We start from the raw sequence: 7,299 nt of genomic DNA on the forward strand, positions 1-7,299 counted from the left end.
TCCTAAGTATTTTGTTCTTTTGTGGCTATTGTTGATGGTATTACATTCTTGATTTGGCTCTCAACTTAAATGTCATTGATTTATAGAAATGCTATTGACTTTTGTACATAGATTTTAAATCCTGAAATCATGATAGAATTGTTTATTGGTTCTAATAACCTTTGGGTTGAGTCCTTAGCCTTTTCCAAGTGTAAATTCATATCTTCAGTGAAGAGAGATTGTTTGACTTATTTTCCCATTTAAATGCCTTTTCTTTTGTTTTCTTACTTGACAGCTTTGGCTAGAATTTTAAGTACTATATTTAATAAGAGTGGCAATAGAGGGCATCCTTGTCTTGTTGTAGTTCTCAAGATGAATGCTTCCAGCTTGTGTGCATTTGGTATGATGTTGCCAGTCAGTTTGTCATAGACAGCTCCCATTATTTTGAGATATGTTCCTTTGGTGCCTAGTCTTTTGAGGGTTTTTAACATGAAGAAATGTTGAATTTTGTTTTATTGAAATACTTTTCTGCATCTATTGAGATGTTTATGTGCTTACCAGTTTTAGTTCCATTTACACAATGAATCAAATTTTTGATTTGAAGCAACCTTGCATCCCAGGGATACAGCCAACTTGATTGTGGTGGATTAGCTTTTTGATTCAGTTTCCTAGGATTTTTAATGTTTTTTCATCTATGTTTGTCTAGAATACTGGCCTAGGGTGTTCTTTTTTCAGTTTTGGTATCAAACTTCTAGGTTTGACTGTCAGATTGTTCCTGGTGTCCTCTGATGAGTTTAGGAGGAGTCCTTCTTCCACGAGTTGTGGAATCGTTTTAGCAGGATTGGTAACTGGCTCTTTTTTATACATCTGGTAGAATTAGACTGTGAGTCTGCCTGTTCCAGGGGTTTTAATAGTTGGTAGGTTTTTTAAATTACTCACTCTATTTTGGAACTTGTTATTGGTCTCTTAAGTATTTCAATTTATGTCTGTTTCAATCTTCACAGTTTGTATGCTTTCAGGGAATTTATCCATTTCTGCTAAGTTTTCTAGTTTATATGTATGCAGGTGTTTGTGATAATTTCTGAGGGTTGCCTGTATTTCTATGGGGTTGGTGCTCTTTTCTGATTGTGTTTATCTGAACATTCTCACTTCTTTTCTGTATCATTCTAACTGGTGATCTACCAGTCTTATTTATTCTTTCAAAGAACCAGCTTTTTTTTTTTTTTTTAAGTTGATCTTTTGTATGGTTTTTCACATCTCAATTTAATTAAGTTTTGTTCTGATTTTGGTTATTTCTTTTCAACTGCTAGCTTTCAGGTTTGTTTTCTTCTTTATTTCTAATTCTTCTAGGTGTGAAGCTAGGTTTTTAACTAGAGATATTTCCATCTTTGCTGTTGGGTATTTAGTGCTATAAACTTTTCTCTTAACACTAAATCTCCTGGAGATTCTGCTATGGTATAACGTTATTTTCATTAGTTTCAAATGCTTTTTTGATTCCTACCTTAATTTCATTGTTTACTCAAAAGTCATTGAGATGCAGATTAGCTACTTTCTATGTAATCATATGATTCTGAGAGATCTTCTTTGTATTGATTTATATATATATTTTTTGACCTGTGGTTTGAAAGTGCAGTTAGTATGATTCTGGTTCTTTTGAAATTGTTAAGAATTACTTTTTGGCTTAGTGCATGGTTGATTTTTTGTATATACTATGCACATATGAGAAAAATGTATATTCTGTTGTTATTGCATCAGGTGCTTTGCGGATGTCTGTTAGGTTCGTTTGGTCTATGTCCCAAATAGCTTTGTTAGTTTTCTGCCTTGATCTGTCTAATACTGTCAGTGGGATGTTAACATCTCCCAATATTATTGTATGGCTATTTAAGTCTCTTCATAGATCTCTAATAAACAGTTTTATAAATCTAGGTGTTCCAGTGTTGTTTGCATGTATATTTAGAATACTTAAGTCTTCTTATTGAATTGAACACTTTATTATTATGTAACGACGTTCAATTTTCTTTCTGATTGACGTTGGTTTAAAGTCTGTTTTATCTGAAATTCATAGGGACTCCTGCTTTTTGTTTGTTTTCCATTTTTTTTTTCCTTTTTTTGTTTGTTTTCCATTTGCTTGATAGATTTTTATCCATCCATTTGCATTAAGCCTATTAGTGTCATTGAGTGTGAAATAGTTTTCTTGAAGACAGCATAACTTTGGATCTTGTTTCTTTATCCAACATGCCACTGTATGCCTTTTAAATGGGTACATTTAGTCCTTTATATTGAAGGTTAATGTTATTATATGCAGATTTGACCTTGTCACCATGTTGTGAACTGTTTGCTATGTATATTTAATTGTGTGGTCCTTTATAGTGTCAACAGTCTATGTACTTCAGTTTGTGTTTGTGTTTTGTTGTTGTTGGCTGGTAATGGTTTTTTGTTTCCAAGTTTTTCACTCCCTTAATGGATGTCTTGTAAGGTAAGTTATGGTGGTAATAAATTCTTTACTTTTGTGTGTGTGTGTGTGTGTGTGTGTGTGTGTGTGTGTCTGTGTTTTGATGCATTGGCTGATAATGGTTTTTTGTTTCCAAGTTTTTCACTCCCTTAAGGATGTCTTGTAAGGTAGGTCTGGTGGTCATAAATTTTCTTGGCATTTGCTTGTCTTACTTTGCTTATGAAGCTTTGTTTGTCTGGATATGTTTCTTGGTTGGAAATTATTTTTTTTAAATATTGTGAATGTAGACCCCTAATCTCTTCTGGCTTGCAAGGTTTCTGCTGATATGTCCACTGTTATCCTGATGGGGTTGCTTGTTTAGGTGACGTTCCCTTTATCTCTAGTTGCCTTTGATTTTTTTTTTCTGCATCAATCTTGGAAAAGCTGATGATTATATATCTTACATATAGTCACCTTGTTTAGTATCTCATAAGGGGTCTCTGTATTTTCTGAATTTTAATCCTGACCTCTCTGGCAAAGTAGGGAAAACTTTGTGGACAATATCCTCAAATATGTTTTCCAAGTTGCTTGTTCTCTTTCCCTCTTAGGGATGCCTATGATTGACAGGTTTCATCTGTTTATATAAAGCCATGCGTCTTGGAAGTTTTCTTTCTATTGTATTCTTATTTAAAATTTTTATCTGACTGAGTTGATACAAAGAGCTGGTCTTAGAACTCTGAGATTCCTTAACCAGCTTTGCTCGTTTTGATGTTATCACTTCCAATTGAATTATTAATACTTGCAGGAACATTTTTAGCTCTGTCAGGTCAATTTGGTTCTTTCTCAAAATGACTATTTTACCATTTATCTTTTCTATCATATTACTGGGTTCCTTAATTCCTTGGATTGTGTTTCAAATTTCTCCCAAATCTTGATGATGCATGATGCCATTCAGATTCTGAATTCTATTTCAACCATTTCATCCTAGTTAAGAACCATTTCAGAAGAGCTAGTTTTGGCATTTGGTTAAAAGTTATGGTGGCTTTCTGAGTTGCCAGTTATTGCACTGGTTGATTCTCAAATGTGTCGGCTTATGTTCCTTTAGCTTTTGAAGTTGCTCTTCTTTGGATGGGGCTTTTTGTTTTTATATTGTTTGATGTAACAATTATTTTTATATCAATATATTAGCAAACAATATATTAGCAACAATATATTAGCAACAATGTATTATTTGCTAATTATTGTCAGCCAAAAAAACAGTGTTTCCTAGAAAAGCAAAAAGTCCCATAAGGGTTTCATTGTGGTATAAATTGGGTTCAGTTGCCTGGATTTTTTTCTGCATGATTTCAGGAAGCCAAGGCTAAACTCAGCACTCCTGGGCTGCATGCTCTAACCTTGGGTGACTGGGACCAGGCCCGCACCTTTGTTTTCTGTCTCCTTGAAAGTAAGCACCTAATGTTCAGGAGGGACAAAGGGTTTCCAGGCTATCAGTAACAACACTCTGATGGGGATGTGGTTGATGGGTAAACTGTTTCATTCTATCAGTGTCTGTGAGTTCTGTACTCACATGTGCACATCAGCAGTGGTTAAGTGGCAGCATGGCATAGTTCATGTGCACATGTGCACTGGCAGCAGTAAGTGTCAATGGTGCAGTGTGGCAGCAGCTTTGCCAGGGTCTGCTTGCTTGCATGTATTAGTGGTGGCATGGGTGTGGTGCTCATGCGCATGCACACACCAGTGGGTGTGGTGGCAAGTTTCATGTGTGTGTGCCCACTGATGACAGCTAGGCAGCAAGGTCCGTGTGTGTGCTTGCACCAGCAAAGCAGTGGGGGTATGTTGGGGGTGAGTATTTGCCAGTGAGGGCCCTTCTGTGGAAGGTCTCTGGTGATTAGTTGAGGCCTGCCAGTGAAGAAGCTGTGGAAGTGATGACTGTAAAGTGCCCTGGTTGGACATCTGAGGCTGCAAGTGGGTGTGATCAGTCAGGGACCTTGTGAAAGGGCAACAGACAGAGGAATGCTTCAGTCAGACTGGCTCTGTCTATGGGCAACCTATCTGTATAGATCTCAAAATTAACAAACTCCAAATGCACCTACAGAAGTGTGATGAGTGTTACAAGATAAGCATCCTTTGCTGTGCTCCATTGCAGCACAATGCTGTGCTCCATTGCAGCAAACCCTCTGGACCGTACACGGGGTGGGGTCCCATGCCTGCCTATTCTCTAAGCAGTTCTCCCTGCCAGCTCAAATATCTGATGGTGGGGTGGGGGTGGGGGTCATACACTCTTTCACAGCTAGAATTACCAAGGTCCACAGTAGGATTGGGCCACTCCATACCTATTTAACTCATCCTTTCCCAGGAGGTGCTTGGGACCAGGAATGAGTATTGGTGCTTGACATCCTCATTCCAAGTTCTGGGATTTCCTTCCCTTCAGCCCAAAGGGCAGCATCCTCCCTCCATCCACTCTGAATGTCTTCCTTCCAAAGATCTGCTTGGAGTCAGCTGGTCTTCTTGACAGACTGGCCTCTTGGTGGAAGAAGATCTCTTGGCTGCATCCAGTTGGCCATCTTGGCTCTTTTTTCCGATTTGATATTCATAAAACAAAAGTGTGCTTTCATATTGCAGATATAAATACATTGTTTTGTAAAATGCCCCTTCTGGAGTAGTTCTGGCTATATTTGATCTTCTCCATGTGTCCTGATCTGTGGGATAATTCACAAACTGCTGACTATCTCCAAATGCATAGTGCAGTACTGCCCCATTGCAACTCCACTCCTGTTGCACATATGCACACAGATTATACCACACTACCACTTGATCACTGTTGATCTGCACACGTGAGTGTAGACCCCATAACCACTGGCACAATAAAATGGTTTTTCCCATCATCCCCTATCAGGGTTGTTACCGACTTGTGCAGGGAGGTCAATCACCTTGAATAGAAAATTGAAAAGCAGTTAAAGAAAACAATTAAATAATTAAATCCATTATGATATACAAGGTAGAGCTAAATGATCTGGTGCCTCATACTGGTCTCCATGACAAGTACCTCCACCCAGGGTTCATTGGCCAGTGTCTCTGTCTCATTAGCCCATTTTCCTTATTTTCTAAGAGATTGGTGCTGGGTCCACTCTGAGCACCTGCATGCAGGATATTATTTGGTTATCCAGTGGTGGGTTTTAATTCCAACAATGCCACTATCTTACTTTGTGTCACTCACCCCAGGCTTTAATTTTCTCACCTGGGAAATATAGGGATTGAAGCTTTTTCTCTGCTTTCTTCTATTTTCTTCCTTTTTAGTCTTTCCTCTTCTTTTCTTCTTACTCTTACATTTCTGTTTCTTCTTCCTCCCAAATTAATTTTTTCTGAAAATACCTTCCTATTCTGGAATGGCTATTTGTTATTTCTTTAATAAATTAATATTTTAAATTGACAAACATTGTATATGTTTATATTATACAATGTGTACAACATAATGTTTTAACATATGTATACATTGTGGAATCATTAAGTCAAGTTAATTAACGTATACATAATCCCATATACTTAACACTTTTTGTGGTGAGAACATTTAAAATATACTTCTGTAGCAACTATTAAGTGCACAATACATTATTATTAACTATAGTTACCATGTTGTACAATGGATTTCCAGACCTTATTTATCCTGTTAAACTGGAATTCTGTACCCTTTGACCAACACTTTTCATTAACATGCCCTCTCTCATTCCCAGCTGCGGTAACTACCATTCTACTCTCTGAAAACAAAGATATTCTAAATCAGCAGACAATTCATTTAAAACATTTCCTGCTAAGGCATGATATAAATGCACAATATTTGTTCATCCTAGAATGAGTCATGTTTGCAGCACAGCATTAAACATTCAAAGTCACCATTTAAATAGATTTGCTTAAATATTTAACTTTATTAAAACTTCATATTGATGTACATTCAAACTAATATTTTTATACTTTGTTCTGGGTTAAATTGGGCTAAGAAAGTTATTCAAGTGTGAATATTTAATTAATCAACCCATATGCACAGTCTGTCAGTTTTATCTGTTAAAAACTTATTAGATATAAAAATCATGAAGAAATAAAAAGAAAAAAATAAGTTAAAGCCTCAAATAAACAAAATATGCAAGCAACAAATATATTTTAAAGTATGGACATTCTAAAAAAGTTAGCAGATATTTTTAAGAATTTCTTTTTATCCCATAAAATCATCTTTGGTTAAAGGCAAACATTAAAGGCAGTTGAATTCATGAAGACTCATGTGACAATCCTATTCATGTTAAATACAAAATTGTACCATTGTTAAGGAGAAAAGCAAAAATGAACAACTTGAAATGAGTTACTTGTTCGATGACACCCTGGAGGATAAAAATGCAATAAAAAAAAAAAAGAAAGAAAAAAAATTGTGTAATTAGAAGGGTCACTGAGGATGCTTAAGAATATTTTGTTAGGAGGTTCATGTAAATTTTGTTTACCCCAAAGTGATGAGAAAACAGAAAATAAAATAATCTTATCCACTAATCAAAGGATGAATGTGTTGATTGACCTATCTACATTTTAAAAATTGCAAAATCTTGAATCTGAACTCTCATTAGTAGACTAATTGTGTACACCAAGAAGAGTTCTAGACATAAAGGCTGTTCAAATTGTTCAATATCATTAAACATGTATAAAAGTTATTAAGAGTTGGACATATTCCCAAATCAAGGAGGAGAATTCTCTTGGTAGTTAGGGCACAGTTAAAAAAAGGGACAGAGGAGGATCCAAGATGGCTGAATAGGACAGCTTTGGAGTGCATTTCCCAGTGAGAACAGCACAGAGAGTGAGTGCTCTCCGCATTTCCAAACACATTTTCACAGACCAGGAGATTCCCGGGC

Source organism: Saimiri boliviensis, chromosome X, assembly GCF_048565385.1.
Source record: "Saimiri boliviensis isolate mSaiBol1 chromosome X, mSaiBol1.pri, whole genome shotgun sequence".
Taxonomy (NCBI): domain Eukaryota; kingdom Metazoa; phylum Chordata; class Mammalia; order Primates; family Cebidae; genus Saimiri; species Saimiri boliviensis.